This window comes from Urocitellus parryii, chromosome 12 (genome assembly GCF_045843805.1).
Source record: "Urocitellus parryii isolate mUroPar1 chromosome 12, mUroPar1.hap1, whole genome shotgun sequence".
Taxonomy (NCBI): domain Eukaryota; kingdom Metazoa; phylum Chordata; class Mammalia; order Rodentia; family Sciuridae; genus Urocitellus; species Urocitellus parryii.
This window is the reverse complement of record NC_135542.1, coordinates 28,197,915-28,223,851: the sequence shown is the minus strand read 5'-3', so window position 1 is coordinate 28,223,851 and position 25,937 is coordinate 28,197,915.

Here is a 25,937-nt window from a genome sequence, read left to right as displayed (position 1 = left end):
ACCCAAGGATATTCAGGTGGTCTGCTGCTCAGCATCTGGGGGGAAGTCACATCCTGCTGACTTCATCCAAGATAATGAGACAAGGTGACAAGTCTCACCTCAGAGGCATTGATTTTCTGAATTTTCTACCAGCCACAGCATGCAGTTGAACTACTTCGAGAGCTTCTGTGTCTGCTGTGACCTGGAGAAATACAAGAATGTCAGGGTCAGTGTCAGAGGATGTCTCTTCTTAACCTAGTGAATGAAATAGGAGCACAAGGGTCAAAAGAAGCTGGTAGGAAAAGAAATCTGTGATTTTGCTGGAGATCCAGTAGCCCTGCCCAAGGTAAGAGGAGAAGGGACATGTCCACCTGAAGCTGTGAGTATGGAATTAACAGGAGGTAGATCTATAAATGGGTGGTCAACCTGTCCTAATCATCTCCACGTGTGTGACACTCAGAGTCAGCCAAATGTTTTCCTAGAGAAGAAGCCCTGGAGGTCACTTGACAGAGTTGACAAGGGAGGATGTCTTGTTAGGTTCCTCTCAGTGATCATAGGGAATTCCTCCCCCCTCTGCTGTTCCATGTCAGGGACACTGGGCAGCAGGTGTAACCAGTCCTGGGTTTAAAAGTAGATTCCCTGGGTTGGAACAGGACTGCGTCCACTCTCTCCATGTCTCAGGGTGATTCCATCTGCACTCACAGTCTCCTGGATCTTGCCTCAAGAGGCTCCCTGGGGAGAGGGCTCTGGGTCACTACACAGGGACATTATTTCCAGACTTTCCCCTCCCATGCTGGAGAGTGTGAGCCTGTTTTGTTTTTGGCCAACAGGGTTTAGCTGCTTTTCCAGAGAGCCCAGGTCCTCTGACACACCCTTTCCATAGTGTAGAACTCAGTGTGTGGGCCCTGAGAAGCTCAGGACGCTGCCATGGTCTCTCTTAGTCCTTGTGAACCTCTGTGGCTGTCCTCCTGTCCCTGTGAGCAGCTTCCCTCTGAACACTGAGGAGCAGCTGTGTTTGCAGTTCTCCAGATCACATTCTTCAGGTGCCTTTTCTAATGAGTGGACTTAAAGGAAATGAAAGCGACTTTCTCAGGTCTCATTGGGCAGCAATAGGCAAAGCTCAGAGTTTAAGAAGGTCTAGAGGGTGGAACACCTTTATGAAAAGTGGGCTGGAAGAGTCATTTATCTTTCCTCTCCTTGCCCTGAGCACCTCCTCAGGCCATGTACTGTGGTGCCCTTAGGGTTTGGCCCTGCTCTGTCCCAGGTGCAGTTGAAACCTGATCATAAAATCATATTTTATACCTGATTTAATTATTTTCTAGGGAGCTAGCTTTCTCTTTGCAAACATTATACTTCAGTGCCCTGCTTAAATGGACAGTGTTTTTACTGGTACATCACAGTGTGCATAATATTGTGTTCACTGGGACACAATCTTACAGGAATAGAGTTTAGTTCACTCTATTTCAGTCCTTGGTGCCCCCCTTTTCCTTCTTTTCCTTACCCATATAACTCTCATGTTCTCTCCTTGCCTTCCTTCTGTTTACTTTTTTATTAATTTTTATTTTTATTTTGTAAAAGGCTAAAATTTTTACCTGATCAAATTATTAATTCTCCATGTGTATAAATGTTTGTTTTTCAAAAAATATAACATTTTACAATATTCCTTACAATTCTTGTTTTTGATTGATTTATTTGTTCTAATCAGTTGTAGGACACCAGAATGCTTGTCAATACATTATACACAAATCTAACAGAATGTTTGAATTCTCTGGTTGTATTCACAGCAGGGTCACATCATTCGTGCAGTCATACATCTACCTAGGTAATAATCTTCATCTCAACTTCATTCTGTCTATTTATCTACTTGTTTTTCATTGGTGTGTTACAGGTATCCATGGAGCTGCAATTCACTGTGGTTATTTAGTGAGTGCTGACATGGCTCATTCACCCGGCATTTCCTCCTCCTCTAGTTCCCAGCCCACCCCTCCATCTCTGTCTTCCTCTCCACTGGTCTTCTCTCTCTCTCTCTTTATGGAATTTGATTTTGGCCTTCCTTTCCTCTAGCTTCTGCATAGAAGGGGTGATATTTGACCCTGAACTTTCTGAGTCTGGCTTATTTCTCTCATCATGATGTGCTCCACTTCCATCCATTTACCAGCAACTGCCAATACTTAATTGTATTTTAGATGAGGGCCTCGAGTTCAGCCTGGATTTTGTGTGAGGGCGGGATAGGAGGATCTCTGTGGCAGAAGAAGGCAGAACCTGACCACACTGCAGAGTGAGTAGTGAGCCAAGAGTCCCCTCATCCATGAGCCAAGAGTCATGTTTTGCTTCCTGGGTTTAGTTTTCTGATCCTTCTGTGGAGATGTGGCAGCTTGATGACTCCTGTAGTTTTCTATGGATGAGCAAATTTTCACCTATTAAACAAAGTCTTCTCCCATTAGCCTGTCCCTCAGGAGTCCAGGCTGGGTCCTCAGCTCAGGTCTGAGAAGACTGAAATGGAGCAGTCAATGGTCAGCTCTCCATGCTGAAGCTCAGGGACTTCTTCCAGGTCCAGTGGCTTTGGGTGAGTCATCTTTCCACTGTTGTAGGCTGAGGTCCCAAATTCCCTGTGGCCATCATAACAGTGTTACTTGAAGCTGCTCTAATTGCATTCACTGTGGCTAGTGTCATCTACGAGATCAGCCTTAGACCATGTCCCCACATCCAATGTTCCATGGCATGAGATTTCCTTCCTCTTACTCTACATGTAAATGTGAAGGGCTTCCCTCTCTTAAACCAGCTATGTCATTACATCTACAATATCCTTCAAAATAATTTTTCTAGAAAATCCTTTTAGAATTCCTGGGGTGGATTTTGATACAGGGACTAGGTTCTTTGGGACAACCACTTAGAATCCTGACTATTTACTGCCTTTGGTTATCACCATAATGACTGGATAGCTGTTGAATGTTTGGAGTTTGGTATTTTTGGAAGATTCAATTCTTCTATGGTCAGTTGATTCCAAATTTGGAGGGATAAAGGGCTAACCCACAGTTAACATGGAAGTGACAATGACTTCCCTCATCTTCCTGTGTGTCAGCTGCACCAGGCACTAAGTCCTCAGGAACACATGGCCTGCTTCTCTCCTTGACCCACAGGGGATCACTGCCCTCAGCAGAGGCCTCAGACTCCCTGGCAGAGCTCCATGGCCTCCCAGCCTCAGGCCTTGTCTGCCTCCGCACACTGACTCTGTGTCTTTCTTCCACAGGACCAGCCCGTCCCTCTCCCAGCCCTGAGCAAGGCTGCTGTGCAGCCTGGGAACGTGGGAAGAAGACCTGCAGTGGCCTCCCAGACTTGCCTCTCAGGCTTCAATCTTGGTGAATTATCCTATGAATTTCCACCTGAGACCTGCAGACTCACATCCCTTTGGTGATATTTCAGTCACCTGTGGATTCATCCTGATGCCATATGCTTGTGTATTCATGGAAACTAGACACCTACCCTTCCTATAGACAGCCCAGTGGCCTCTTCTGGCCCCCAGGTTTCTTCCCAGCTGGAGGAGGCATGGCATGATAAATGCAACATTCACCCAGAGACACTTAGAATCTTGACACTGCATCTTTTTTTTTTTCAAAGAGAAAGAGAGAGGGAGAGAGAGAGAGAAGAGAGAGAGAGAGAGAGAGAGAGAGAGAGAGAGAGAGAGAGAGAGAGAGAGAGAGAGAAAGAGAATTTTTTAATATTTATTTTTTAGTTTTCAGCGGACACAACATCTTTGTATGTGGTGCTGAGGGACGAACCCAGGCTGCATGTATGCCAGGTGAGAGCGTTACTACTTGAGCTATATACCCAGCCCAACACTGCATCTTAAGAATTGTGTGTGACATTCAGTTAGTTACTTCATTTTGTTCAAGCCTCAGTTCCTCATCTGGAACATGGGAGTAATAACATCTCTCTTATAAAGTTGTCTGAGGAGTAACCTGGATACTTTCTATGATCTTAGTTATGACTCATTGTTTTGGTTAGATGTAGTTTTGTGGGAAGCAAATGTACAGACAGGTGGTTGAAGGTCAATAGGTTCTTCATATTTTTATCTTTCACAAAATAATCAGAAATATCTTGAAATAAAACCAAGACCTGAGTTTCGTGGTGCCGGCCTATGATTCCAGGGACATACGTGCTACAACAGTAGGACTGCAAGTTAGTGGCCAGCATGGGAAACTTAGAACTTATCAAAATAAAAATAAATAAATACATTTGTAAGTAAAAAGAGAGGGGAGGGAATCTGGGTATTAGAGTGCCCCAGTGTTCATTCTTCAGTATTAAACCAAAAACCACAACCACAACAATGACCACAAAACTAAACAACCACACAACAACCTCAGAAATATGAAGCCGCCTCCTTGCACAGGTAAACACTATGAATGTCTGTCAGGAACTTAGAAGCTCATTGTCCTCATCCTTGGTTCTCATGCAGTTTCCCATCCTTAGCCTGTGGATTTGGAACCTCATGGCAGTATCTGCACACTACCTCTGCCTGGGTCTCAGCCCACAGAGCCAGAGAGGGTGGTCTGATGAGGGTGGGCGTAGCATGATGATGATGATGATGATGATGATGATGATGATGATTTCAGGATCACTATTCAACCCCAGAGTCTGGGACAGGACATGCAGAGCTCACGAATTCTACCCTTCTGGGTGTGAGGCCTGCCTCGTGCCAGGGAGACTCTGGGTTGAGCCTTCTGCCTAGGCCTTCTTTCCTCCTGCCAGTGTGTGGGGTGCTCTCCCCTCTCAGGAACAGGCCTCCTGCAGAGCCTGGGCTACCTCCCCTCCCTCTGTTCCCTGATGTTCTAGCCCAGCTCAGTGCCCTGGAGTTCATTCCTGAGGAGTCCGGGTGGATGGCTTCCATGCTCAGACTCTCCCATGGGCTCCGGGGCCCTACGTCGTCCTTGTGGAGGGTGCTGTTTCCCATCCAGTGTCCTCCTCAGTGAAGGTGGGGTCTCTCGTGTATGAAACTCACCAGTGTCCTCACCATCCACGGGACATGCTCCAGATTAGGCTGAGGCCAGGGAGGCACTGGCCTTGGGGCCAAGTGTAAGGAGCTCCCCAATGTGGGTATTTTCATACATTTTATTTTAATGCAATATTTTTAAAATGTAAAAATTTATTCAAAAATACTTCAATATAAAAAAGTAAAAATTTAAAAAGCTAATGAATCTATCTTATGAATGAAGACTTTTAACTAAGTAACTGGTTTGTAATGTGGTGATCTTCATTTGGAAATTACTTTGGTCTGTGAATTGTCCTGTTTCTGTCATCAGGTGGAGTTGACCAGGGTTGCAGTGTGTGGTGAAGTTACATGGGATGGGATCCCACTAGTGTAGTTAAAATCCATTTCATCAGCAGACAGAAAGCTGAGCAGTGCACAGAGAAACCTGTATGTGGCATTATGTGACCTTGGCTGTCAGGAGTGTGTCTCCATGAGGGAAGAGCCTTAGGAATCCAGTTGCATGGACCAAGAACACATCCTGCACACACATGTTTTGTGTGAGCCTGTTTCCTACATGTAGGATGAAGTCAAAAGGGCAGGCAGGGGCATGGCTCCTCATAGCTCCATACCCTGAGATACAAAAGCAGTTCCTCAGTTTGGCTCTGATCACAGGAGGGCCCCCTGAAGAGGAAGCCTGCTGAGTCACCTTCCTGGAAGTGACTTATTAGAGGTTATTTTTACCTTTTACAGAAAAGTCTTTTCTTAAAAAACAACAACAACAACAAAAAAAACAACATCACTGTTTCCCAGGTCAGACAGTAGACGAGATACCAAAGAACAACTCTGTATTTTGCCAGAAAAACTATAACGACCTACCAAACATTATGTTTGGTAGGTCGTTCAGTGTGCATGCTCATCCAGTGAAGCACTGCTGCTCTTTACAGCCAAAAGAAATTAGAGTCTTGCCAATCCTTTTAGAATTCCTTACTATTTCTCTGCATGCACTGGGTGTTTCTGTGTGAGACATTGCACCAAATAATTTCAAGCATTACCATTTTATTCTCACTCCTCTTTTGTGAGACAGGAATCAGAAGGGGCTTCCCAGGTGGTTCTAGCTCAAGGTTTGTCCCCAGGTGTTGTGGGGTGTTAACCACAGGTGCAGCCATGGAAGGACTTCTCTGGTGGGTCTCCATGGGCCTCCCATATGTTGGCCAGCTGAGGCTGCCATTGGCAAGGCCTGGTGTTCTTACTGTGGCCCTGCCCTTGACTGCCTGGGGGTCCTCACCACTTTCCTCTGGATTCCTCTGGAGCAGTTCTCCTACCTGAGTAGTCAGCAGGCAGGTGTCTCAGTGTCCTGGCCTCTGGAGTCACTCACTGCCACTTCCTGGTCCTGGATTGGTAACAGACCAGCCGTGTCCTGTGTGGGGGGAGTGTGTTGAACAGCTGGAGAGGACTCAGGAGGCAGGATACTGGGGCATCCTGGCTGAGTCTGCTCCTGACTGTCCCCCTGGAGGCCTCCTGCCTGGAGGATCCTCCCAGCTTTCCAAGCAGCAGGATTCTACAGGAAACAGTTGTCAACTGTGCTGTCCTCAGGCATTTGACTGTCATAAGTTACACACCCCAGAGCGCCTCCTTATAATTTTCAGGACAGGTTCCATTAGCTATCACAGACATTCAAGTAAGAAAAGAAAGTTTTTAAAATTCATTCCTGTTTTCCATCTTTGTACAAATGAAACCTTCATCTACTGCCACCTACATTTGCCTGGACGTGTCATGTGGGCATTTCCTGTCTTGTGCAAAGACCAAGAATGTGTTCTCCAGATTCTGTGTGAAAGATTCCTACATTTTCGTCAATCTAAACATCTCAATTTTCTAGCTACAGAAACTTGGGTTGAAAGTTATTTTTTAGTATTTGAAGATGTTTTTTGTGTTCCTTTTTTTACACTGCTTCCCTCCCTCCCTCCCCTCCTGGCCCTCCTTCTCCCTCTCCTCTCTTCTTCATAGGATGTGTTATTTTGCAGCAGGCCTTATTATTTTACCAGCATTATTAGTCTATATTAATTAGCTTAAATTTTTTTAGTAATTAATTTACTCTGAGTTATATTTGAGGTAAAATAGAAGCTCTTCATTAATTCATCAGCCTGTTTACAGATTTAGTATGTGCTCAGAACCCTCCATCTAGGCAATGTGCCTCCCTATCTGCTGAGGGCTTTGCATGGGCCCTGCACCAGCCCAGCTACCATATTTTATAAACAAAGTCATTTCCATGAGACCTGCAGTGAATCAGGCAGACAGGGGAAGCAAGATGATGTCCCAGACACCATGTCCATGTTTCTGTGGCTCTGGGACTTCACTGTCTTAATAATTGTAGAGTTGGAAAAGCCATTAAAACATGTGCTGGGAAATTATGGTGAATTCCAATTTGAGCTTAATTATGAGCTGATCACACATCCCTGGATTATGGATATTAAATGATATTTCAAAGTACAAATTATGAAACATGTGTGTGTGTGTGTGTGTGTGTGTGTGTGTGTGTGTATGCGATCAGGGTCCATTCCTGATTTTCTTGATTAAAGGTGCCTTTGAGGACAATGTTATGTCCCAGTCTCCAGGCTCCCTGGCTGTGTCTTCAGGACACATGGTCACCATCAGCTGCAAGTCCAGCCAGAGTCTTATCAACCACAAGGATTATGTGGCCTGTCCCCAAAAGACCCCAGGACAGGCTCCCAGGCTCCTCTCCTGGGCATCCAAATGGACTGCTTGAATCCCATGCAGCTTCAGGGGCAGTGGGTCAGGGGCAGATTTCACTCCCCATCAGCAGCTCCAGGTTGAGGATGTGGCAGATTGTTCCTGTAGCAACACCACAGTGCTCCTCCCAAGAGCCTCAGCCTCAGACACAAGCCTCCACCAGGCTGAGGGTCAGGGAGTCTTTGCTCAACTACGTCCCCCTTATAAGGCCCTGAGGTTTCCTGCTTCCTCTCCCCTCACAGGTGACATTTTTTGATTGATTTCTTGGAGGATTTGCAGGGCCCAGGAGAAAATCAAGAAGGAACCTTTATTGGCCATGTAACTGTTTGTTCATCTCGTGGGAGTCACCAAGCCCAAGGCTGGGCAGATCTCCTGGGGACAGAACAAGATTTTTCAGGTGACAGGCATCTGTGTGTTTCCATGGACAGATCACGTGACTGAGTCAACTTTAGTCTTCACCTTAAAGGAGAATCTGATGACTTCCACACTCTGATGACTATTACTTCCCTGTGCCGGGTCCAATATAGAAAATATCAATTTTTATATAGAAGATATCAATTTTTATTCCTTGTTCTCCCTTCATGACATGTAATCTCCTTCCAACTGGGTCCCTCCAGTATGAGACTCTTCACCCAGCATTTCAACCCCCCTTATATAGACTCTCTCTCTCTCTCTCTCTCTCCCTCTCTCTCTCTATCTCTTTAACCTCTCTCTATTATTACCTACCACTCAATTCTCATCCTTGGTCAGACCTTGCTTCTGAGGAGCTTTTCTGATGAGGTCCTCTGTAAGTTGTCTCCTGCTCTCCCTCCTCTTGTGGTCCTCTGCTCTAACTTTTGTCAGCTGTTCTCACAGTTTCCTTTTTAGTTCCAAAGTTCATTACAAAATTGCATAAAATAAATTTCTGGGCAAAAGATGAATTTCCACTCTGGTTGAAGACCTCTGATTCTTTATCAGAGTCCTGCCCAGCCAGGGCCCAGGTCTTGCTCCTCCTGCAGTGTCCATGCTCATCCTGTCTGCTCATTCAAAAGGTCCCTGGACACTTCTGTGTTGTCCTCCACATGCCAGGCCAGGCTGCTGCAGCTGACAGGGACACTCATGGGTGTGGTGAGTTGTGGCCCAGGCAGTCATGGTCCACAGCCTTCAGCTGCACCTGTTCCCTGAGTTCCCAGCTTCTTCCTCTCACAGGGCAGAGAATCTGCTGAGCTGCTGCCCAGACTAGCAGCTCATATGGCAGCTGGGCCACCCAGGCAGGGAGGTTTTTGTTCAGGGCTGCACCACTGTGGGAGGAAAATGTGTACTTTGTAAGCAATAATACACCCCAGCATCCTCAGGCTCCACCCTGCTGATTCTCAGTGTGAAATCTGTCCCTGACCCACTGCCACTGAACCTGTCTGGGACCCCAGTGAACCGGTTGGAAACCTGATATATTAGGCCCTCTGGAGCCTGGCCTGGCTTGTGCACCACCCAGTGCAAATACGTGATTCCATTACTATCAAGGAGGCTCTGACTGGACCTGCAGGTGATGGAGGCTGGCTGTCCAGGGGTGATGGGCTCTAAGACAGTAGTCTGCGTCAGCACGACATCCCCAATGGATTCTGAAAAAAATAACAGTTTAATGAAAGGTTATGTAAATACTTTAGGAAAGTTTTTTTTTGTATTTTTTATTTATTGTGTATTTCAGGCTATATTATTTTTGTTGTTTTGATTTATACAGTAAATTTATTCATATTTAAAAAACACCTCAAATGTTGTAAGCTATAAGAGCCTCTCTATAATTTACCTACACCATCCTCCTATATTATGGGGCAACCTCCATCACAACCCTGCAACTTGTTCCTTCTGTAATACTCTCTCACATAATTGACCTCAGCTGCCTCATCCTGGAAGACAGACCTGCACATATCTCATGTGGACACAGCACACATGGGCAGAATGGGGACCCAGGGCTCCCCTCCCTCCCTCTTCTCCCTCCTCATCCCCTTTGTCCTCACCAGGGATCCAGAGCAGCAGCAGCCCCAGAAGCTGAGCAGGGAGCCTCATTTTGTGAAGCTGAGCTGAGGAGTCCTGGTGAGTCAAGGGCAGGTTAGAGCTGAGCTTTTATGTCAGCCTTGCAGGAAGGTCCTCCCCAGGGAGCAGCATGCAAATGCCCTGTTGGGTGTAGCTGGGTGGGGAGATTGAGGGAGTGTGGGGCCTGCCTTGTGAGCCCAGGGACATCAAGTGTCTTTATATTTGGAGGAAATTTAATGGAGGAACAGCCCAGGGTGCCTGTGGCATGGGAATTATGCTTCATCATGGGAGCCTTGCTGTGTGGAGGGCCATGGTGCTCAGTGCCTGATGTCCTAAGTCAGCACAGACACAGGATATGGAGGCTGCCTGCAAGTCAGCCTCTGAGAAGGGAACAGTCACCTTCCTGGCTCTCTCCCAGCTTGGTGACAAGTTCCACATCACAATACTGATATTGAATTTTCTATCACCCACAACATTGGTTAGAGGTAGTTCAAGGGGTTCTGGTGTCTTCTGTGACCTGGTAAACAGCAGAATGTCAGGGACAGTGACAGATGTTGATGTTTTCCTGTCCTAGTAAATGAAATCAGAGCACCTGGGTCAAAACAAGATGGTGGGAAAGAAAGCTGTGTTTCAGCTGAGAGCCCGTTACCCTGCTCAAGGACAGAGGAGAAGGGACATGTCCACTTGAGGCAGTGAGTGTGAAATTCCCTGGTGCAAGATTTATTAACTGGTGGACATCCTGTCCTGGTTCTGTCCATGTATGTGACACATCAGAGACATCCAAAAATTTCCCAAGAGAAGAACCCCTTGAGGCCACTGGACAGAATGAATGAGTGGAAATTCTGTTGTTCCTTTTTTATTGATGAGAGAATTTCCTCCACCCTGTGCTACTCCATGTCAGTTACACTGGGCAGCAAATGTCACAGTCTTGAGTTTAACAGGAGATTGCCTTTCTAGAACAGCTCTGCGTCCAGGCTCTGCCTATCTCACAGTGACTCCATCTGCCCTGACTTTCTCCTGGGCCTTGGTCCAAGTAGGTCACTGGGGAGAGGAGGCTGGGTTCACTGCACAGGGACATTAATGTCAGACTTCCTCTTCCAGCTGGAAAGTGTGAGCTGTTTTGTTTTGTCCAACAAGGCTGCGCTGCTTTTCCAGAGAGCCCAGGTCATCAAACACACCTCTCCACTGTGTGGGACCTTGGAGTGTGAGCCAAGGAGCAGATGGGACTCTGACATGTTTTCTCTAAGTCTAAGTCAAACTCTGTGGCTGTCCTCCTGTCCTGAGTGAGCAGCTTCCCTCTGAACTCCTGGAGGGGCAGGCGTGTTGGCATGGCGGCATTTCTGGACTCTCAAGTCTCAGTTCTCCATCTGCCTCAGCTGAATGAGCAGAAGTAACTGAGATGAAAGGAAATGAGGTGGAGCTCATCACAAGAGGGAGAATGCAGAAGTCTGGAGTTGGACAACTTGCTAGAAGTGGGTAGGGGAGATTTGCTGATTTGTAATATTATTTTCCTGAGAAATGAGGAACTTCCTCAAGTCTTGGACTGAGAGGTGCTCATGTTGCAGTATGGAGCATTCCTGAATGAAGTGTGAATCTGATCATAAGCATTTATTTTAATGTTTTATTTTATTGTTTATAATATTTGTGATTTAATGCTGAAAATTCACAGTAAATTAAATAATTCACTCTGGATATGAAATGGTCCCAGGCATCAATAATATTTAGTTTTTAATGTGTTTCAAATTTTGGTTTCATGCCTGTGACCTCTTATGTGAATTTTATAATTTATTTTTATCAATAAGATTTTGCAATTCCCAATGTGACATCTGGGAGGACTCTCCTCTCCATATTTCTATTATTTTCATTCTTACTCAAGTTGTCCTGATTATGGATGCAGGAGTCTCCAACTCTGTGACCTCTTGGGCCTTACAGGACCATGTGTGAGGATTCAAGAGGATTTGGGTTGGCCGTGCCTCCTCAGAAGCTCCACATGTCCTCTCAGCAGTGAGGCTGTAACTGAGGCAGGCTGGTGGCCCTTCCCCTATCCAGCATGCACCTTGGAATAGAAGCCTTCGCAGGGTGGGAGGCAGCCCCATTTCCCAGGGTATCCTGCTTCTCCCTTTCCTCCCTGCTTACTCAGAGCCTGCTCCAGTCCTGGCAGTCCTGGGAGAATTTTGTTCAGGGTCCTGGTCACACTGACCCTAGCTGAGAGCCCGAACCCTGGCTTGAGTGGGGCCTTGCAGGGCTCCCAGGAGTGGGTTTTGGTCTGCTTTCTGGCTGTGGCTGCAGAGCCAGATCCTGAGCCCTGGTATGGGCAGTGCTGTCAGAGCCTCAGGGCCAAGGTGGCCGCAACTCAGGCCAGTCCTGGTCACAAGGGATCGAAAGTGGCCCTGAGGTTGTCACTTGTCTTTGTCTCCCTGTTTCCTTCCCTTCTTCTCTCTCATTCTTTTTAATTTTTCTCTAGTGTGTTTTATTAATTCTCCTGTTTGTTTATCTGAGGTAACAAGTCTTTCAATTCTGTGAAACTCAATGAATGAAAACATATTTTTCATTGAAAACTAAACTGCTCCTTTGATCATCTAATGGTTTGTTGTCTTTAATCTCCTATGTTGAGTTCTGTGTTTTATGGTCCCACCATGACACATTAGTGGTTTAGGGTCTTGATTGACATCAGATGCTTCCCCCACTCTCAGTCCATCCAATTTGCTCACCTATTTGCTGAATTTTTTGCATAGGCTCCTGCAGGCCTCACCAGCTGCTCACATTTTATAAGCAAGACATCGCTATGAGACTCGAGCTGAGTCAGGCAGGCAGGGTCTGTCCCAGACCCAGGTGTGCATGCTCCTGTGCCTCTGTGTTTCTGGTGAGATATTGTAAAAGTGCCACCATGTGGTCAGAAAATATGTCTCATTATAAAATTCATTTCAATTATTTATGTTTTTTAAAAATAAGGTTATGACTTAGTGTGCAATAATGACTATTTATGAATCTAATTAATTCATGACTTATGTTTAGAAAGCACATTTTAAGTAGCCTATTATTTTGAGCATGATGGTGTGTGCACTTGTAAGTTTATTATTCAATCCTGATTTCTGGTGCCTGTGGGGCATTGTGATGACTCAGACTCTAGGCTCCCTGGCTGTGTCTGCAGGAGAGAAAGTCACCCTTAGCTGAAAGTTTAGCCACAGTCTTTTATGGGATTCTTATAATAAGGACTACTTGGCCTGGTACCAGCAGAAGCCAGAACTGGCTCCTAAGCTGCTCATCTGTTGGGCATCCACAAAGGCAGCTGGAGTCCCATGGAGATTCAATGGCAGTGGGTCAGGGATAGATTTGACTCTCATCAGCAGCAGCCTCCAGCACAAACCTCCTCTCCAGGTCCGCCATTCAGTGAGTGAACAGCAGCTGCCCACGTCGCCTCTCTGCCCAAGGGCCCTGTTTCTTGACTTAGTATAATATTTGCAAGATTCAGAAGAGACAAAGGTTTCTGTTTTCTTCCATTATCTGTGTAATACATCACTTGAATGCAAGACCTTTGTGAGAAAAGGGCTCTCCAAAATTACTATTGTTTATTGTTAATTCTAATAGGTGATTAAACAAAGCTACATTAATTACTATAATATTAAATATAGCAATATCATTTTAATATTGTGAATGGTGAATGTGTCAAAAAGGAAGAGATAAATAGATAGAAAGATAGATAGATAGATAGAACACTCAGAGTGGATAAAGGGTGAGAGCCAACTCTCTTGTGTCTGTAAGAAGACTCACATTAAATATAAGACAGATACATGTTAAAAATAAATGGATGAATAAATGAATTCTAGTTAGGGAAGAGGGGAGGTAGAGGAAGGGAGGAGACAGGGAATTAGCAAGGAAGGTGGAATGTGTTGGACATCATTATCCAAAGTTCATATATAAAGACATGAATTTATTGTCAACCTAATTTATATACAAATAGAGATATGAAACACTGTAGTATATATGTGTAAAAAGAATTGTAATGCAAAAACCAAGTACTTGTATACAAGACATGAATTGGCATGAACATATTTTATACAAAGATATGAAAAACTGTGCTCTATATCTGTAATGAGAATTGTAATACATTCCACTGTCATGTGTTTAGAAAAATAAAATCAATAAAATGGTTAAACATAAAAAAAGAAAGAAAACATTTCTCTGGTGTCATTACTGATTTACAAATTTTTCTATTCACTGATCTTTCTGTTAACATAATGAATCGGATCAATACTTATAATATGAATGCAAGCCCCATTTTATTGCACTTAGCTTTATTGAGCTTTATAAATATGGTATTTTTTACAAAAAATTAAATAAATAAAATTTAAAAAACCTGAAAATGAAGGAATCAATAAACCAAATGTAAGATTCAAAATAAGGCAACACTAACACAGAGACCACAAGTGAACCTCAGACAATGAAAACAAAATATAACATTTTGAAAGTAGAGTGGAGTATTTCCCTGATTTCTTGATTTTCTTTGCATTAATCATTTTTTTATTATTGGTTTTCCTCATAGTAACTTGTTAATTATACATGAGCTTATAATTTTGCATAGAATGTTACCTCACATTTCTTTGGAAAATATTACAAATCTATGTTTCAGGTTGAGTGTGGGGAAGAGAACCCAGCTGACCTGGGCAGTGGCATGGAGCCTCCTTGACAGACAGGACAGGAGCTGAGCCCTGGACCCCAGGCTGGGATTCTCCCTGGACATTTGCTGTGCTCAGGGAGAGGAAAATGGCTGGAACAGAAAGCAGTGGACACCTCCCCAATTCCCAGGGGACTCTCCCAGGATCCTGCCTGCTGTGGTTTCTGTGGCCAGTGGAGGGCACCTGGGCTCCCACTGCATTTCCTGCTGACCTTCTCTGCCTAGCTCTGCCTTTGGGTCAACATTATATTCACCTTGACCATAATGGCTCTCATGAGTGACCATCTCCGTCCAGTCATGCCCAGGCATCTGAGGTGGGCAGGTGCCTTCAGGTTCCCACCCTTGGGCAGAATGAAAACCTCAGAGATCACCCTCCTCCCCATTCTCCTTCCCCATCCCTTCTGTCCTCACCAAGGGTCCAGAGCATCAGAATCCCTGGTGTCCCAACTAGAAAATTGTAAGATGACCTGAGGGGAACCTAGCCAGGGTCTTTAGGAATCCCGGAGGCAGTAGAGACCCAGAGTTACAGGGCCCCAGGGACAATCTTCCACTCTCTGGGAGACTAATGAGTGACTTTTCCAACTCTGATCCTTCCCCACATTGCAGTAGGCAATCAAAGGTTTCCAGGCAGGGTGACTGGAGTCTGTATCATCCCTGTACCTCTGCTGAATCCTGTAATTGTGGGGACCACATTGAGTGACCAGGCTTCCCAGTCCTGATGCACCACTGAGACCTGAAAGACCACTATAGTCTGGCGGGGAAGTGCCATGACTCCTGACTTGGTCTTTTCTCTTTGTGGGGTGTGCCCCTAGGGATGAGTTACACTCACCTGTTTTCTTTGTAATTCTGCCCTTTGCCCTGTTAGGGGTAGAAGATTCCATAGAAACTCCCTTTGTATGTCCCCTTCTCTTGCTCTGCCTTTGGGGGTGGCCTTCCTAGATGTAAGTCAATCTGCTGACAGCAGAAACCACAAAGTTGACTCCACCCCCTGATTCCTGACCCCTTGCGTCATTTGAATGGTTTCTTCCTAATAAAAGGGTCCAGAAGTTGCTCCTGTCTCTCATTCCAGAGACCCCTAAGGTCAGAGGAGCCACCACAGGACCAAAAGAAAAGGTATTACTCTGTCCTTTTCTGGGTATTTTGTGCAGCCCAGTTCAACTGGAGTGACTTTGAGTGTTTAGGTGTGGTAAGTGACATGTAATAATAATAATGAGAGAAATACAATATGTTATGCAAAATTCATAAGTCAATGTCATGAAGTTCCCTTTATTAGTTATTGCAAGCAAAGTCATTTTTCTGTTTTATTTGCTTGTTTGCTTTATTAGGTTTGAATCTGAATTTTACACAGAGCAAGTTTTGGAGGGACCTCTATCATTTCACTTCATCTCTTCACTAAATTGGCAAAGTCCTACTCAGGACCCAGGTCTCGTCCTTCTGCAGTGCTCACACTCATCCTGTCTGCTCATTTAGAAGGTCCCTGGACACCTGTGTGTTGTCCTCCACATGCCAGGCCAGGCTGCTATAGCTGACAGGGCCACTCATGGGTGTGGCCTGAGCTGTGGCCCAAGCAGTCATGGTCCACAGCCCTCAGCTGCACCTGTTCCCTGAGTTCCCAGCTTCTTCCCCTTATACAGCAGAGAATCTGCTGTGCTGCTGCCCAGACCAGCAGCTCATATTGTAGCTAGGAAACCCAGGCAGGTAGGTTTTTGTTCGGGGTTGAACCACAGTGGGAGGAACTTGTAGACTTTGCAAACAGAAATATATTCCAGTATCCTCAGGCTCCACCCTGCTGATTCTCAGTGTGAACTCTGTCCCTGACACACTGCCACTGAACCTGTCTGGGTCCCCAGAGAACCTATTGGATACCCCATATATTAGGCCAAGTGGAGCCTGGCCTGGCTTGTGCACAACCCAGCTCAAATATGTGTTTCCATTACTGTGTAGGAGGCTCTGACTGGACATGCAGGAGAGGGAGACTGACTGTCCAGGCGTGACAGGCTCAGAGAGAGGTGTCTGGGTCATCACAATATCCCCACTGGTTCCTGTAAAAATCACAGAAGAATGCAAGGTTATGTAGAAATTTTAAGAAAAGTTTTTGCACTTTTTCTCTTTTGTATATTTCCGATTAAATTTATTTTTTGATTAATACACTAAAACTATTCATATATATAAAGAACTCAAACTGAGTAAGCTCTAAGAGCCTCTATAGTATTTCCTTCAATATCGCCTCATATTATGTGTCAAGTTTCATCAGAGCGAGTCCCTTGCTCCTTCCGGAATACTCTCTCACATTCATTGATCTAAGCTGCCTCATCCTGGAGGAGAGACCTGCACATCCCTCATGTGGACACAGCACACATTGGCAGAATGGGTCCCAGGGCTTCCTTCCAGCCTCTTCTACCTCCTCATCGCCTCTCTCCTCACCAGGGATCCTGAGCAGCAGCAGCAGGCCCAGGAGCTGAGCAGGGAGCCTTATTTTGTGAAGCTGAGCTGAGGAGTCCTGGTGAGTCAAGGCCAGGTTAGAGCTGAGCTTTTATGTCAGCCTTGCAGTAAGGCCCTCCCCAGGGAGCAGCATGCAAATGAACTGGTGGGTGCTGGGTGGGGACACTGAGGGAGGGAGGCACCTCCTTGTGAGCCCAGGGTCATCAGATGTCTTCAATAGTTTGAGGAAATAGAGCACAGACATAGCCCTGTGTTCTGGTGGTGTGGGTAGGAGGCCTCATCATTGAAGTCTCATTCTGTGAGGGATCATGGTGCCCAGGGCCTGCCCTCCTAAGGCAGCACAGATGCACAGATAGGGAGGTGGCCTGCAGGTCAGCCTCTGTGAGGGAAATGACCATCCTGCTATCTTCCTCTAGCTGAGAAGAGAAGGTGGCTAGTGCCGCCTCACAAGTGTTGATGTTTGAAATTTCTTCTTGCCACAGCATACAGTTGAAGAAGTTCAAGGGCTTCTGGTGTCTGAAGTTATCTGTAGAAATACAAGGTTATCCTGGACAGTTTATATGTCACCTTTTCCTGACACAGTGACTGAAATAAGAGCAGAAGTGTGTCAAGAAGCTGGTGGGAAGAAAAATTGTGTTTCAGCTGAAGATCAAGTAGCCCTGCTCAAGAAAAGAGGACAAGGAGCATGTCCCCTGAGGTAGTCAATATGAAACTCCTGGGGCTAGTTCTGTAACTGGTGACCATTCTTTCCTAGTCATCTCCATGCATTTGACACTAGAGCCATCAAACATTTCCCAGGAGATGAACCCCTAGCCCACTGGACACTGTGGACAGGGAGGATTCTGCATTAGTTCCTTCTCATAGATGATAGAGACATCCCTCCCCATGTGCTCCTCCTTGTCAGGGACATTGGGGAACATATGCCACCACCCTGGGTTTTAAAGTAGATTCCCTAGGTCAGAACTGCACCCAGGCACTCTCCCCATGTTCAGGGGTTCCATGTGCACTACTGTTCTCCTGGGACTTGCCCCAAGCAGTCTTGGGGAGGTCTTTTCCCTGCACAGGGACATTGATTTCTCCTCTTACACAGGTGGGACAGAGGGAGCCTGTGCTGTGTTGGCCAACATGGATGTGCTGCTTTTCTCCCCAGCCCAGATCCTCTGACATACCCTCTCCACTGTGTGGACCTTGGGCCACCAGCAGCCGAGGACCTTGCCATGTGTCTCTTAGTTTAACTGAACCTCTGTGGCTGTCCTGCCCCAAGTGGTCATCATCCTCTGAACCTGTGAAACGTGCCTGTTTGCAGTTTCCCCAGGCTGAGGTCTTCCTGTGCTTTTTCTGAATGAGCAGAATAAAGGAAATGAAGGAGAATGGGTTGGAACTCACTGGGCAGGAACAGGAAAAGTGCAGAGTTTCAGAAAGTTCCAGAGCACAGGATCCCTTGGGAGAAAGTGGTGGGCAGATCACTCCTCTGTCTTCTCCTTGCCCTAAGGACGTCCTCAGGGTGTTTCCTGGGGAATCTCATGATGGACCTGAGCCATCTCAGGTGCAGTTTAGATCTGGTTATCTCAACTGACTTCCATACTTTACGCCTGACTTACTTATAAAGACATTTTCTAGGTAAGTAGATTTCCCTATTCCATTACTATACTTCAGTGCCCTGGTTACTAGTGTAAATGCTCCTATTGGTGCATTGGAGTTCTGCAAAACAGATAGTTCCCTGAGCACACTCTGCAGGCATGGGATACAGTGTGCTCCATCTTAGTCTCTGGTGCCCCTTCTTTTCCTTTCTTCCATCCCCACTCCCCTCCCTCTTCTATCCTGTCCTCCCTCTGTTTATTCATCTGCTCCTTTGTCATTGGTTGGCTCTAGACCTCTGTGGAGCTGGGGCTCACTGCTGTGCTGTGGTGTCTGTGTCCAAGGACATTGTGTCATGTGGTACATTTTTACCACATTTGCTCTCTGTCACAATCCCCTTCACCTCCATCTCGGTCTCCTTTGTCACTGATGGTCCTTGTCTCCTTATGACACCCCCCCTTTCCCCTTCCTTTCCTCTAGCTTTTGCACAGGAGGGTGATATTGGACCCTCTTCTTCCAGAGTCGGGCTCTTTCACTTGTCATGATGTTCTCCACTTCCATCCATTTACCTGAAATGCCACCATTTCCTCTTCTTTAAGGCCCTGGGGTCAGGCTGCATTGTGTGGGTGTGGACAGTACAGGAGGAGCTCTGTGCAGAAGAAGGCAGAACCTGACCACACTGCAGAGAGATCAGAGAGCTGAGGCTCCCCTCAGCCATGAGCCATGTGGGAAAATTGCTTCTTGTGTTTAGTTTTCTGAACCTTCTGATAAGATATGGAAGTGTGACATCTCTCCTAGTTTTCTGTGGGTGAGCAACAAATTCCCCCCTATTGAGTAGTGTGTTCCTTCCCAGGTGACCCTCAGGTGTCCAGGCTGGGTCCTCAGTTCAGCCTGAGAAGACTGAAATGGAGCAGTCAGTGGGCAGCTCTCCTTGCTGAAGTTCAGAGTCTTCATCAAGGTCCAGTGGCTGAGGCAGAGTCATCTTTCCACAATTGTAGGGTGAGGTCCCAATTACCCTGTGGCCATCAGCACAGAGCTCCTGGACACTGCCCTAATTGCCACCTCCAAGAGCAGTATTAGAGCATCTCCTCACACCCAGTCTTCATGGCCTGAGATCCTCCTTCTTCTGCCTCCATGTGCAGATGTACAGGCTTCAATGATGAAGACAGATCTAGTGTATACTGTCTCCCTCTCTAAAGTTCAACTTATTTGATTTTGTCTCTAATATCTTTCATAAGAAATTTATTGACATTCTTGTTTGAGTACCTGGGGAATGGCATGGTACAAGGCTGGAGTTTGGGGCCATCAACTTAGAATCCTGTCCACATACTACCTTTTTTTTTTTCACTTACCATAATGACTGTATCTCTGTTGGATATTCAGAAGCAGGTGCTGTTTGGAGGAATCAGTTTTAATAAGATCAGGTGATTCCAGGCATGCAGAGGATAAAGAGGTAACCTGCAGTTGGCACAGAAATGTCAATGGCTTCCCCCCGTCTTCCCTGTGTGTCAGCTACAACAGGCCATAAGTACACAGAAACCCATGGCCTGCTTCTCTCCTTGACCCATGGGCGCTCACTGCCCTCAGCAGAGGCCTCAGGCTCCCTGGCAGAGCTTCATTGCCTCCCAGCTTCAGGCACTGTCTGCCTCCACACACTGACCCTGTGTCTTCCTTCCCCAGGACCAGCCCATCCCTCTCCCAGCCCTAAGCAAGGCTGGTGTGCAGCCTGGGAATATGTTGGAAAGACATGCAATGTCTCCCAGACTGGCCTCTAAGGCAGAGGACTCTGCAAGTTCACCCATGGATTCTCACCTTAGACCTGCAGTCTCGCAACATACCGGTGCTATTACACAGCCCAATGGATTCATTCCCATGCCACATGTTGATGTTGTCATGGAAACCAGATATCTAGCCTTTCTGGAGGCTGCCCGATGGCCTCCTCTGGCCATCAAGTTTCTTCCCACAGGGAAGAGGCATGACATGTTTGATGTTAACACACCCCTTTCCATAGAGGATTAGGATCTTGACTGTTCATCTTAAGAAGTATGTGAGATATTGAGTTAATTATTTCAGTTCCCCCAAGCCTCAGTTTCTGATCTGAAATATGGGAGTAATAGCATCTCTCTTAGAAAGTTTCTGGGAGAGTAACTAACTTAGTGTTAGTGAATTATTAGCTTAGTGACTGGTCACATCCCATCTATCCCTCATTTTTTTTTTTTTGTTAGATTTAGCATCATATGAAGTCCAGCAAGAGTCTCTTGTCCAACCAGAAGGATATTTGGCCTGGTAAAAGCAGAAGCCAGGACAATCTCCCAGGCTGATCCTCTCCTGGGAGTCCACCCGGGGAGTTGGGGTCCCATGCATTTTCAGGGGCAGTGAGTCAGGGACAGGTTTCACTCTTCTCATCTGATTTTACTCTCCCAGATTGAGGACAGGAGAGATTGTTCCTGTCAGCATCACCACGGTGCTCCTCCCTCAGAGCTGAGCCTCAGCCTCTAGCCTCCCCCCAGGCTGTGGACAGGGAGTCTTGGCACAACTGCTCCCCCCTCATAGAGCTCCAAGGTCTCCTTCCTCCTTTCTTTCTGAAAGTCCTCATCTTTTTAATTCATTCCCTGGAGGGCTCACAGGGTGAGGACAAAATTTGGGTATTTGGACTGTTCTAGATTCTAAGCTAACTAATAATAGAAGTACTCTGTGACTTCCAATCCTTCTGTTGTGTATTTATTCAAGGGAACCAGGTCACCAACTGATAAAGATGACCACACTGCCAAGATCACTGTAAAATTCTTCAAAACGCCTATGAGAGACAGTCAGAGCTCATTTGTGAGTGAACTAACAAAGAAAAAGGCTCTTTTTGCAGGCCAAAGCCAGGAGAGGCACAGTTAGGAGGCCACTGCCAACACCCATGTGGGCCTGGTGGGTTCCTTGGGGCAGGGATATTGAAATGAGGGGAGCAGTAAGGAGTGCATTTTGGAGATGGAGGTGAACAACCTGCTGTGGTTAGGTCAAGGGATGTGAGGCAAGGAGTCTCAAGATGACTATGAGATCTTGCTTTGAGAAGCCAGAAGGGTGGAGTTGCCATTTATCCTGAGAGAGAGTTACCTTGGGGAGGAGAAGAAGCATGTGGCTCTGGACATTGGGGCTGGCCATGTGCATTAGACTGGCAGTGTGTTGCCAAGTAGACCACAGAGTGTTTGAGACTGGGGTTCAGGGGTAAGGTCTGCCCTGGGGACTGAGCTCTGAAGACCATTGCACTGAGGGCTGCACAGAGAAGAGGCCCAGGGCCTGAGTTCTGGGTCAGATGGAGAGGGAGGACCAGGAAGGTGATTGGGAAGGGGCAATGAGGAGGGGAGCAACATGAGAGAGTGATGTCCTGAGGCTCAGGTAGAAAGTGCCTGGATGAGGAGGGTGCTCTGAGGTACTAAGTGACATTGGTGGGTCTAGTAGGATGAGGATTGGTGTGGACACTGGACTGGGCAGTGTGGATATCTCAGGTCTACAGGTAGAATTTGTGCTGTTTTTAGTTCATCCTGCTAGATGGGAGAACAGGAATAACATGAAAAAACAAGGGAATGAAGTGGCCCAAACAAACCAAGATGCTCCAACGACAGAACCCACTGATACCACAGTAGAATCAATATCCAAGATGGAGTTCAGATTGCACATAGGAAATTTTATCTGTGAAGTAAGGGATAGTGTAAGGAGTGAAATGAAAGAAAAAATATCCAGAAAGTGAAAGATCACTTTAATAAACATAGATTGTGAGAAAATTACAAGCAGAAATCCTAAAAACAAGGAACCAATAAACCAAATTTTAGATTCAAAAGAAGGCACCACCAACACAGAGACCACTTGCAAGACTGAATCTCAGACAATGAAGACAAAATATAATGTCTTGAAAGTAGAGTGGAGAATTTCCCTGATTTCTTGATTTTCGTTGCATTAATCATTTCTTTATTATTGCTTTTCCTCATGGTAACTTGTTAATTATGTGTGAGTTTACAATCTTGCAGGGATTGTTACTCCATATTTCTTTGAAAAATGTTACAAATCTATGTTTCAGGTTGAGTGTGGGGAAGAGAGCCCAGCTGACCTGGGCAGTTGCATGGAGCCTCCTTGACAGATAGAACAGGAACTGAGCCCTGGACGCCAGGCGGGGATTCTCCCTGGACATGTGCTGTGCTCAGGGAGAGGAAAGGGCCTGAGTCAGAAAGCAGAGGACCCCTCCCCCATCCCCAGGGGACTCTCTCAGGATCCCGCCTGCTGTGGTTTCTGTGGCCAGTGGATGGCACCTGGGCTCCCATGCATCTCCTGCTGACCTTCCCAGCCCAGCTCTGCCTTTGGGTCAACATTATATTCACCTTGACCATAATGGCTCTCCTGAGTGACCATCTCCCTCCAGTCATGCCCAGGCATCTGAGGTGGGCAGATGCTCTCAGGTCCCCACCCGTGAGCTCAATGGGAACCCCAAAATTCACCCTCTTCCCCATTAGTGTTCTCATCCTTCTGTCCTCACCAGGGATCCAGAGTATCAGCAGTCCAGGTTGCCCAACTAGAAAACTGCAAGATGATCTGAGGGGCATCTAGCAAGAATGTTTAGGAATCACTAAGGCAGTAGAAACCCAGAGTCTGCACGGCCCCTGGGACAACCTTCCACCCTCTGGGAGACTTATGAGTGACTTTTCCAACTCTGATCCTTCCCTACATGGAGGCAGGCAGTCGAGGGGTTCCAGGCAGGGTGACTGGAGTCTATGTCATCCTTGTACCTCTGCTGAATCCTGTAATTGTGGGGACCACATTGAGTGACCAGGCCTCCCAGTCCTGATACACCACTGGGACCTGAAAGATCACTGTGTCTTGTGGGGTAGTGCCATGACTCCTGACTTGGTCTTTTCTCTTTGTGGGGCATGCCCCTAGGATTGAGTTATACTCACCTGTTTCCTTTGTAATCATGCCCTTTGCCTATTAGGAATAGAAGGTGCCATGGAAACTCCCTTTGTATGTCCCCTTCTCTTGCTCTGGTTTTGGGCATGGCCTTCATAGATGTCAGTCAATCTGCTGACAGCAGACACCACAAAGCTGACTCCACCCCCTGAATCCTGACCCCTTTCCTCATTTAAATGGTTTCTTCCCAATAAAAGGTTTCAGCACTTGCTCCTCTCTCTCATTCCAAGGACCCCTAAGGTCAGAGGAGCCACCAGAGGATGCAATGAAAAAGGCATTACTGTGTCCTTTTCTGGGTATATTGTGCAGCCCACTTCACCTGGAGTCACCTTGAGTTTAGTTGTGGAACGTGACATGTAACAATAAGAGAAATGCAGGACTTTAGCAAAATTAATAAGTCAATGTCGTGAAGTTTCTGTTATTACTTATTGCAGGCAAACTCATTTGTCTGTTTCACTTGTTTGTTTGTTTTATTAGGTTTGAATCTCAATTTCACACAGAGCAGCTTTTGGAGGGACCTCTAGCATTTCACTTCATCTCTTCACTAACGTGTCCACATCCTGCCCTTGGCAGGTCCTGCTCCCTCTGCAGTGTCCATGCTCATCCTGTCTGCTCATTCTGAAGGTCCCTGGACACCTCTGTGTTATCCTCCGCATGCCAGGCCAGGCTGTTGCAGCTAACAGAGCCACTCATGCGTGTTGACTGAGCTGTGGCCCAGGCAGTCATGGTCCACAGCCCTCAGTTGCACCTGTTCCCTGAGTTCCTAGCACCTTCCTCTCACAGGGCAGAAAATCTGCCGAGCTGCTGCCTGGACCAGGAGTTCATGTGGCAACTGGGCCACCCACACAGGGAGGTGATTTTTCGGGGCTGCACAATCGTGGGAGGATCATGTGTCTCTTGCCAGCAGTAATACACTCCAGCATCCTCAGGCTCCACCCTGCTGAATCTTAATGTGAACTCTATCCCTGACCACTACCTCTGAACTTGTCTGAGACCAGATTGTGCTGGTTGGAAACCTCATAGATTAAGCCCTGTGGAGCCTGGTCTGGCTTGTGCACAACCCAGTACAAATAGGTGTTTCCATTACTGTGTAGGAGGCTCTGACTGAACCTGCAGGACATGGAAGCTGGCAGTCCAGGGGTGACGGGCACAGATAGAGGAGTCTGGGTCAGCACAATCTCCCCACTGGTACCTGGAGAAAAAAAAAAAAAAAACTCCACTGTACAATGCAAAGTTATGTGAAAACTTTAGGAGAATTTGTGCTTTTTCCTTTATTGTGTATTTCAGGTTAACTAATTTTTGTGGTTTTGCTTTCTACAATAAAATTATTCATGTTTAAAAACACCTCAAATTTTGTAACCTATAGGAACTCCTCTAGAATTCACCTATAACACCTCCTTCTTATTATGTAATAATATTCATCGGAGCTCATTCGCTTGCTCCTTCTGGAATACTCTCTCACACTGATTGACCTCAGCTGCATCATGACCCCTTTCCTAATTTAAATGTCCTGGAGGACAGACCTGCACATCCCTCATGTGGGCAGGACACACATGGGCAGAATGGGGGCCCAGGGCTCTCCTCATTCCCCCTTCTCCCTCCTCATCCCCTCTGTCTTCACCAAGGATCCAGAGCAGCAGCAGCCCCAGGAGCTGAGCAGGGAACCTCATTTTGAGAAGCTGAGCTGAGGAGTCCTGGTGAGTCAAGGGCAGGTTAGAGCTGAGCTTTATGTCAGCCTTGCAGGAAGGTCCTCCCCAGGGAGCAGCATGCAAATGCCCTAGTGGGTGCTGGGTGGGGAGAGTGAGGGAGGGAGGGGACTGCCTTGTGAGCCCAGGGACATCAGATATCTTCTATATGTGGGGGAAATTTAATGGAGAAACAGCCCAGGGTGCCTGTGGCATGGACTTTATGCTTCATCATGGAAGCCTTGTGTGTGGAGGGTCATGGTGCCCAGTGCCTGCCATCCTAAGTCAGCACAGACACAGGATATGGAGGCTGCCTGTAGATCAGCCTCTGAGAAGGGAACAGTCACCCTGCTGGCTTTTTCCCAGCTTGGTCCACAAGTTCCACCTCACAATATTGATATTAAATTTTTTATCAGCCACAACATTTGTTAGAGGTAGTTCAGGGGGTTCTAGTATCTGCTGTGACGTGGAGAAATAGCAGAATGTCAGGAACAGTGTTAGATGTTGATGTTTTTCTGTCCTAGTAAATGAAATCAGAGCACTTGGGTCAAAACAATATGGTGGGAAAAGAAAGCTGTGTTTCAGCTGAGAGCCCATTACCCTGCTCAAGACAGAAGATAAGGGACATGTCCACTTGAGGCAGTGAGTGTGAAATTCCCTGGTGCAAGATTTATTAACTGGTGGACATGCTGTCCTAGTTCTCTGTGTGTATGTGACACATCAGAGTCATTCAAACTTTTCCCAAGAAAAGAACCCCTTGAGGCCACTGGACAGCACGGATGGGCGAAAATTCTGTTGTTCCTTTTTTTATTGATGAGAGAATTTCCTCCACCCTGTGCTATACCATGTCAGTTACACTGGGCAGCAAATGTCACAGTCCTGGGTTTAACAGAGGATTGCCTTTCTA